The sequence below is a fragment of the Sinohyriopsis cumingii genome, chromosome 10 (assembly GCF_028554795.1).
Source record: "Sinohyriopsis cumingii isolate HCF-2022 chromosome 10, ASM2855479v2, whole genome shotgun sequence".
NCBI lineage: Eukaryota > Metazoa > Mollusca > Bivalvia > Unionida > Unionidae > Sinohyriopsis > Sinohyriopsis cumingii.
This window is the reverse complement of record NC_142970.1, coordinates 675,478-685,695: the sequence shown is the minus strand read 5'-3', so window position 1 is coordinate 685,695 and position 10,218 is coordinate 675,478.

The following is a 10,218-nucleotide window of genomic DNA, read 5'->3' as shown; positions in this document are numbered from 1 at the left end:
GACAATAGGAATTTAACATGGGAATACAGGACCGGCACTATGGGGACAATGTGACTTTATTATTGGAATATTGGGCCTGTATAGGGACAAAACATATTGGGTTTGTATAGGCTGCATCCATGATCCAGTACTAACAGTCCTTCAATTTGATGAACAAATCTATTTCCATCTTCGTTTATTCAACGATGGTTGGCTGGTTTATAAAATTTACGTCGATTTCGCCCGTTAGGGCATGTTCGACGATTTATTCCAGCACAGCTGGATTTTTAATTACTCCTGGGGGAAGGAATTGGTGCCTTTTCCCCCAGGCATTTATTTATTCAAAGAACACTAATTAATTTGGTCATCAGATCGTGGGACTAATTAGTCCCTAACGACCTGAATGTAGGGCCGTCATGAGTGGGAATGAACCCAACACCCACTCATGATTGAAAAGTTGACATCCACTTGCGACTGAACGCACCAGGTGTAAACCCAAGCAGTATTTAACGTTCGCTACGATTGGTCGGCAGCGATGACGTCACATTATGACACCTGGATTTTTGACGGGTGGAAATTGTCTCACATTCCGTCAATGTACGATGTCCGAGAGAGGTCAGGAAGCAAGGGACTCGGAAAGCCCGCCATGGATGTTGTGTACTCCCAGAAACACCTGCCAGTACGTATTTCAAGTCTAGTCCCCTTTTTCTAACGGACAGTAAAAAATTACCAATAATGTGTTAGCCAACAGTGCAATTAGATTAAATCCAGCAAGGCTAAAAAAATTCCTACTTCTTAATAAATCAATCTAATTCTAGTATATACTGTACATATTAAAAATGCCCTAATTGTCCTATTTAACTAATATGTCTAAGCGACATATACAAAGTTTGGTCACTGTTAGGTCATAAAAGGTTTTAAGTTCTGATGTGGAAATCCAATGGATTAAGTTTGTTTGAATATAGTTTTATCAAAGAGGGATACCGACCCAAAATGGTTCCCTTAAAGATAAGAGGCACTTTGTAGCCCTGGGAAGGGTTTTTGTTGTTATTCAGCAGCCTGAAGGGTCACTGTGTTTCTCGTAACCCCAGGTGACAGCCGGGGTGTATTTATCCTCATATTCTTCTGTGGGAAATGCCTCATACCCACGGATAATTGACAACCCACTGGCGAGTTTTACAAGGGTGGTTAGCGGGCAATTCTCATAGGCTTTCGGATAGTTATTTAGCGTACGCCGAGCAAACAGCCATTGTTGTGTGTTGGGCTGCTTATTTGGTTGCAGGGATCTCCAGGCCATGTAATTGATTGAACTAATGAGATTGTTTGGCCTTTTTGGTGTCATTTTAAATAACTTGACAACCCAACTTCGTAACGCATTGCTCGACCGTATCTTCTTTTCTGTCCTTATCCTTACGTCATTCCGCTCCTACCGTATGTTTAGCTGAGTGCTTTTATTGTTTAGTTGTTAGCGGTTTTTCAGTCATGTTGGTAGCTTCCCTTATGGATATGTCCATCTGTGTTACAGCGTCCTTCCTTTTTTGGGGCTGCTGAAATTTAGTCTGGGTGGATATAGATGTAGTTCTAAGCATGTGGTGCGCCTTTACCGGGTGTTGGTGGCCTTGCATACCGCCTAAGTTAGAAGCTGGAGTAACGGAGTGGCTAGCCGCCTCGTTGTGGGCAGGTTTCTTTCTCTGATTAATTTTCCTATTGGTTTTCTTCATTTCGGTAATACAGTAGTCTCCCTCTCCGATATTAAGGTCTGCACCCTCAGTGTTAGAATCCCAGACTCCAATTTGAAGCTAGATTTAAACCAATAGCCTTAATGGCCCTTAGTGATGGAGCGGGTATTACTGCGTTCGCTGGTAGCCATCTTGGAGCCACGCCTTGCACGCTCTGTGTTGCAGTATTGGTTTAAATCACTGTTGCTTCTAGCTCGGTCAACGTGAATGAAATGGAAAGTGGCTCGAACGACTAACTAACTGGTTGAATTTAGTTCGTTTATCACCCTTCGGGTATGTACGACCAGTTTATTTCCCATTTGGGAATGTTTGATTTTTTCGAGGGGGAAGGTATGGTGCCACTTCCCACCAACGCATTAATGCACTTAGAAAGTGCTATTTGATTGGTCCGGTTTCGAGACATTTATGTCTCACGGGAATAATGGTGAGTGGGAATGGTCCACACGAACTCACCTACATAGTACACGTCTGGAGGCGGTATAGGATGATCGGGCTCAGTGGAGAGATGCATCCTACATCCTAGTTTCCGGTATCTATTTTTGTCCCCAATTTCTGAATAGTAAAAGGCGTTGTTTGCCGTATTTATAATTTCGAAAATCATTTCTGCTGTTTGTAGAAACGATATAGATATAGATAGCAAGATGAATCTCCTAATCTATTTTAGGGAAGAGATTATTTAATTGAATGATATTTGGTGTTTCTATTCTGAATAATAAATGTTTCCGCCTTGTGCGGGGGCCTGATTAGAATTTTAGACACCTTATGGATCACTATTTTAAGGTCATAATTCATAATTATATAGTTTGGTGCCACCTTGTGTGGCTGGTCCTGATGGCTTGGTTTTTTATCCACCTTATAGGTCTAGTTTTGGGTTGTTATTCTAATTTGGGTTCTGGATATTGTATTGGTTCTGACCGGCGGTAGTCGAGTTGTAGCTCTTTACATAATGTGTGGATCATTTTCACAGATATTGCGAAGGGGACGAGTCTCCGGCTAAATGGGATGTTGCATTTGTTAATGATGTTCCTTGTTGGATGATTTGGATTTTGTATCGAAATTCTGGCGGCATATCCTAATATCAATTCTTCTCTCCTTAGTGTTAAAGATGTTTCGCCTGTTGGTATTTGTAGTTCTTCTTTAGAGGAATTTCGGGGGGTGTCTGTGTATATACGCAAGGCTTTGGCTTGGATTCTGCCAAGGTGTTTGAGTATTGATGGTTTGGCTGATGCGTATATCTGGCATCCATAATCCATTTTGATCTAATTAAGGCCCTGTAAAGTGTTACCAGTGTGTCATGGTGTGCACCCCATTGTGAGCCTTTGATGTTTTTGAATGATTAAGGTTTCCACCACATTTCCGTGTTAGTTCGGTGATGTGATGCTTCCATGTGAGATGTTGGTCGTAATACATGCCTAAAAAGTTTGCTACTCTTTCAGATTGTATTGCTTCGCCTTGAATGTATAGGATTGTGGTTCTATTTTGTATCCTTTATGGGGGGAGAATAATAGTCCCGTAGTTTTTCCTTTTGATAGTTTGAACCCCCATTTGTCGGTCCATTTGCCGATGTTAGTTAGACTGTCTTGTAGTTCTGTTAATAGTTGGTGGCTGCGTGGGTTGCCCGCTTTCCATAGGCCACTGCCCTCAGGAAATTGCGATAGGTCTATTTTGCTGAGATCGATAGAGCGTTCTAGCACGAACGATGAACGCTTTGACTTTATATTTGTCAAGCACGGACGTGAAGGAAAACATCCATTTTACTAAATTCACATACTATTTGCTATCCACACGCGGAGAGAGGAGAAAATACGAACCAGACACTCTGATATCCATATACGGGAAGGAAAAGAAATCAATCACAATTATGCGATCCACACATGAAAGATGAAAAAAACACAATATCTACTATTCAAACAAAAGTACGCGAACGCATAAAAACACTCTACTATCCACGCACAGGAAGGAACAAAAAAACAAACCACAAATATACTATCAACACTAAGGTGAGGAGCAAAAACAAACCACAATATACTATTCACACACGAGAAGACAAAAAAAAATATAAAAAAAATACATTATCCACACTGGCATAATCCAGGTGCATTTGGAGTTCAAGCAATTGAGCAATTCTGTTGCTCATCTTATTTAGTTGATGCGTCAACGATGGGTAGCCAGACTTTTTGTTGTTGTGTTGAATTATAGTGGTGTGCGCTCGCATTGAGCATGTACCACTGGTTTATGGTGCCACAGGCACCTTTTTGATTACTCCAGGGGGAAAGAATGGTACCACTTCCTCCAGGCTTTTATGTGTTCACAGAACACTTATTGATTGGGCCGTCAGGTCGAGGTACTTTTGTGTATATATCGATCTGATTGTAAGGCCTATGTTTTTGTTTGAGTGGGATTGGACCCAGCACGCATTCAGTCATTCATTTGCATTGATTAGCGACTAGTGGGATTGGACCCGATCTAGTTCGTTTTTTAATTTATGATTCGTGCACTGCACCTATGGGTTTTGGTGTCTGTCCGTGGCAAAGGGTGAAAGTGGTCAGGCTCGGGCGGTGTTGTCTTGCCACAGGTATTTTGTTGTAAATTCCGTCTTTGAAATTTGTATAATAAAACTCTGTGCTGTTTTTAAGAGAGAGATAGAGCCTATTGAGGTTGATGTTAGTTTCTAGGTGACAGCAGTTTAATCAATTGGTTTTGCAGCCTTGTGCTGCTGGCCCTGGATGGAGTTGGTGTTTTTTCCATCTTATTGAGTAATTTTTTTGGGTCCGATTTTTCTAGTTGTAATTTTTGGTTGCAGCCTTGTGCTGCTGGCCCTGATAGTCATTGGGTTTTTTGACTACCTTATAAGTGATTTTTGGGGTATTATTCTATGTAGTTGTTATATTTGCAGCATTGTGCTGCCGGGCCTGATAGTCGCTGGGTTTTTCGATTACCTTATATGTGTAAGTTTGGGGTCTTAATGCGGGGGTCCCTGATGGTCTATTCTTGCGACCACCTTATACGTTCTGTTTTGGGATTATATAGTTATATCTAGGTTTGTCTTAGCTGTCACCTATGTATAGAAGATAGAGCTTTTATAGCTGTTAGCTAGGGTGTTAGGAGAGTGGTATGTTATGAGAAGTGGAGAAAGGATTTTTATTTTCACCACCTACCTACCCCCCCCCCCGTATATTCCTTCCTGGTTTTTGGACTAGTTGTCTATTTATAGTTGGTGCTTTTTTTAATTTACGTTTATTATTTGGATAGTTTTATCAGTCAGTGGGCTTATTTTGATTATAATTGTTTGGATTCATCCTTAGTTTGTTTTTATTATTCAGGGCCATGCACGGCCGTGTTAGTCTGTGAACCCACGAGACCTATCCGGCCGTCCTAGTTCCTAATTAACTGGTCTATAATTATGCGAATAAAGGTAAACTGAGTTTTTGCTACTGGTCTGAATTTGGCATGTATTTCATGAGTATATTTATTCTTGTAATAATTTTGGCCAGATTCAGATTAGATTTCCTCGTCGATCACGCTCGCCTCTCGTAAATGGAGAGATCAGGAAAACCGAATCCTTGTCTTTGCTATTGGTCTAAATTTGGTATATTTTATGAATGTATTTATTACTGTAATCTAATTAATTTTTGTTTTTTACCTAGTTTCAGATTAGATTCTCTCGTCGATCACGCTCGCCTCTCATAAATGGAGAGATCGGGAGAACCGAATCCTAGTCCTTGCTATTGGTCTAAAATTGGTATATTGTTTAATTATATATTTATATTTTATATTTAAATTTTTTTTATATATTTCAGTTTTTTTAAGGAAAGTTATGATGTTGTTGTATGTGATATTTAAATTGGGGTTAGTGCTATTTAGGAATTCTGGGTATGTATTCGGCGATCCTATTTTTTTTTGTTGTTGTCCGGTTTTGAAAATTTCCCTTTCTTTCTTTAATCTGTTGCATATGTTGAATATGTGGTGCAGATCTTCTGGCACCCGACAGTAGAAACAATTTGGGTTATGAGGTTTTGGTCTTATGTGTTTTCCGTAGCTGTTGGCCAACTTGGTTTTTCCTGTGTAAATTCTATTTATTACTTTTTGATCTTTTCCTTTAAGTAAAGGTGGTTTTCTATTTCTAATGGTTTCTTTGAGTGTGTTATGTAGTTTTCTACCTTTCTTGCTATTGTTCCAATATTCCTGCCATTTTTGGTTAATCATGATTGTTGTTAGGCTGTATATTTCACTAACACTGCATGCCAGTGGTACGTGGTTTAGCTCGCTTAGCTTTTGTTTAGCTAATTCGTCTGCTAGGTTGTTTCCTAGTATGTTTATGTGGGATGGGACCCATAGGAAATCTGTTTGTTGTTTATTGCTTTTCAGTTTTTTTAGTATTACGTTAGTTTGATTTAGGAAATTTTCTCTACATTTGGTATTGTTATTTAGCATGGTTGTAAGGACGCTTAGCGAGTCGCTTATTATTACTGTTACGGATGGGGTTTTTTTCCCACCCATTCTAGTGCTTGTAGTATTGCCCAGAATTCTGCTGTGTAGATCAAACAGTGGTCTGGTAGCCGGTGACCAACTTGCATGTTTAGGTATTACGTAAGCAGCTGCTGTTTTTGCGGGTTCTGTGGTTTTTGATCCATATGTGTATATTTGTAGATGGTTTGAATACTTAGTTGTTAATATTTCTGATGTTATAGTGTGCAGCTGCAGTTCTTGATTTAATTTATTGCCATGTTTGGTGATGGTAGTATTGATGTTTGGGTCTTCGTTATACCAAGGTTCAGAATCGAAGGTATTATTATTTTCTGTTTGTTTTATTTCTGTGGGGAGTAATTTAGTTAATTCGTGCACTAGTTTTCCTGTTGGTACGTGATGCTTTTGAGTGTTTCTAAAGGATATATTGCATTTCTCAATTGCTAGTAATGTGGGGTGAGTATTGGATTGGGTTTGTAATCGGGCTGCATATCTCAGTATTAGTTCCTGTCTTCTGAGATAGAGCGGAAGTTCACCTGTTAGTACCTGGAGCTCTACCAACGATGTTGATGGTAGTGACCCAGTGATTGTAATTAGGGCTTTTCGTTGCATTTGCTCTAACTTTTTTAGCTGATTTATTGGCGCTAGGTTGTATATTTGGCACCCATAATCAAGTTTGGATCTTATCAGTGCCCTATATATTGCTAACAGTGTTTCCTGGTTGGACCTCCAGTTCGATCCTTTGAGGCTTTGTATGAGATTGATGTCCTTATTGCATCTTTTAACTACTTCCTGTATATGTTGTCCCCAATTTAAATGTTCGTCGAAATACATACCCAAAAATTTCTTGAATTTGACATATTTTATTACTTGGTTATTTATAGTAAATGTTGGTTGTGGTTTGTTTCTTTTGTATGTGGGTGAAAAAATGATAACTTCAGTTTTGTCCTGTGATAGTTTGAACCCCCATTTGTCAGCCCATTTTCCTATGTTGTTTAGACTGTCTTGTATATTTTGTATGGTTTTTTGACTGTTAGGGTTGCCAGCTTTCCATAGTCCGCTGTCATCCGCGAATTGCGAAATTTCAATTTGTGTGGTTGCCAGCTTTTTATCTAGATCGTTGATCATTAGGTTGAATAGAGTGGGACTGAGTACACTGCCCTGTGGAGTTCCATTTTCTAGGGAGCGTATTTCAGAGTGTATGTCTCCAACTCTAGTTATTATTTTGCGGTCCGTTAGGAAGTTTTCGATGAAGTTGAACATTCGACCTGTAATTCCATAGTGATTTAATTTGGCTAGTAAGCCTTTGGTCCATACTAGGTCAGATGCTTTTTCTAAGTCTAAAAATACCGCTATTAGGTTCCTATCTGCTTTCCTTTTTGAGTTAAAGGCTAGTTTGATCGCTGTTTCTAGTCTTATGAATTGATCCATAGTGGATCGTTTGTTTCTAAATCCGCATTGGTTTTCGGATATTAATTTATTTTGCTCAAGGTGGCATTTCAGTCGATTAGTTAGTATGGTTTCCATAATTTTGCATATGTTGTTTGTTAAAGAGATAGGTCTGTATGAGCTGACATTGTGGGGGTCCTTATTTTGTTTCAGGATAGGGATAACTATAGCAGTTTTCCATTTAAAGGGTAGGTTTCCAGTTTTACAGATTTTATTTAAAAATTTTATTATTAATTGTTTGATGTTATTTGGAATATTTTTGTACATAATATATCCTATTTTATCCTCTCCAGGGGAAGTTTCTTTTTTGGTACTTAGTGCTTTATCCCATTCAGCACTTGTGATATCTTTATTAAGGTGGGAATTTTTGTTGCCAATGTCAGTAAACAGTTTGCTATGTGTTCTTTCTACCTTATTTCTATGTTGTTGGAATGAGTTGGTGTGGTTTTTATTACTACTCATTTCTGCAAAGTGTTTAGCTAGTGTTTCAGCTTTATCTTTGTTTGTGTTAGCTCCTGGTATTTTTGGGATGCTATTTGATGTTTTTCCTCTAATTGCTCTAATTTTATCCCAGACCTGTTTGGTGCTGGTTTTGATGTTAATACTTTTGCAGTATTTTTGCCAAGTGGTTTCTTTGGCTTGTTTTATAGTTTTTCTGATTTCTTGTTCTTTGATTTTGTAATTGGTGAAATCCAGTGAGTTTCCTGTTCGTCTAAATTTATTGAGTGCTTTTTTCTTATCTTTATGTGTTTGTTTGCATAGTTCGTTCCACCACGGGAATGGTTGTTTGTTCGGGTGGCCACTAGATTTAGGTATGCTAGTTGTTGCAGCTAGATTGATAGTATTAATCAGGTTGTCATAGTATATGTTTAAATTTTCATTTTCTGTGTCCTTGTGATCTATTGTGCTAAGTAAGGTTTTATACATTTCCCAATCGGCTTTTTCGTACTTCCACTTGGGTTGTGTTTGTTGTGAGTTGTACTGGGTAGTCATTTGCAGGGTGGTTATTAATGGAAAGTGGTCACTGCCTATGGTGTCACTTTGATCCACTCTCCATTCCGCCACCTGTGCTATTGATGGGGAGCATATGGTTAGATCGATGGCGGTAAGGGTACCATTTTCGGGATTTAATCGTGTTCTGGTAACATTGTTTAGGATGGTCAGGTTGGATTCTGCTGTCCAAGCTTCGACCAACCTGCCTCTTTTGTCTGTTCGATCACTTCCCCATAGCTCGTTGTGTGCATTGAAATCTCCGCATACGACTACCCGGTCTACTCGTTTATTGTCATTAATTTGTCGAAATGTGTCTAGGTTTGAGTCTTTGGTACTGCCTCCTGGATCGTATAAATTAAAGATTTGGATGTTTTCTATTCCTGTATTTATTATTAGTGATTGTTTTTCCACTGACTGATTTGTTTCTACTTTTGATGGTATGGGTACTGGTGTTACATTGGGCATGTTATTTATAATAAAGGTTGCTAGCCCCCCTCCTTGCCCTTTGATTCTGTTTTGGAAGTACCCTGGGGCGTAACCCTGAATTTTTGGTAGGGCCATTATTTTGTTGGTGATTTTTGTTTCTTGGATGCAGATTATTTCAGGTTTTATAGTTGAGTTTTTTTAGTTTGAGTTTTAGCTCATCTATATTGCCTGACAGTCCTCTTGCATTCCATTGCCATAATGTTAGGTTCCTATTGGTTGTACTATACATGTTGGTGTTGTTCGTTTATTAACCTATGATGTTGTATAGGTGTGAGTCCTACTTTTTCCAATATTAGTTGTAGTACGGTTTCTAATTGCTTGAACCTACTTTCTAGTGCGTCTAGTTAGTTATTTATTGTAGTTATTTGATCTTTTGTTTGAGAGTTGTTAATGATAATTGACCTTTGTGGGGAGGGTGGGTTTGGATTGTTAGATCTGTTAGGAATTTTTTGAGTATCAGGTTTCGGATTTGTTGTTGTGTTGTTGTATTCAGTTTGTTGTGTGTTGTTTGATAGGACTTCCTGTTTGGCTAATTGATATCTCATGTTTTTGGAGTTCATTAATTGAATAATTTTGTCTTCCCTAATAGCATAGGGGCAGTTTGGTGTGTAGGGGAGGTGGTGACCTTTGCAGTTGGTGCATTTTGGGGTTATCCTTTCGCATTGCCCTCTGTGGCTCTCCTCACACTGTTTGCATATTGTTTGATATTTGCATTTGGAGCCATAGTGTCCACAGTGTTGGCAATTATTACACAGCCTGGTTTTGTTGATGTAGGTTTCAAGTTTGTATCTGATACCTGTGGGGTTTAATTTAATTACTGTTGATATGGGTGAGTTGGATTCAATTACTGCTGTGTTTGTATCATATCCGTGGTGATTTCAGGTAGCCAGACTGACGAGCGCTTCCTTTATATTTGTCGAGCACGGACCTGAAGGAAAGCATCCCCTGATTCCAACACTAACAATACCCATGTCATCACCCAAAAAAACCTCAAAGAAACACTCACTTTTTAATTACAATCCCAAACTTCAATTCAAATTATACAGATTCTTGTTTAACAAGCTACGGAACCGAGGTGCTGATAGACACACTTCTAACAAAGTCA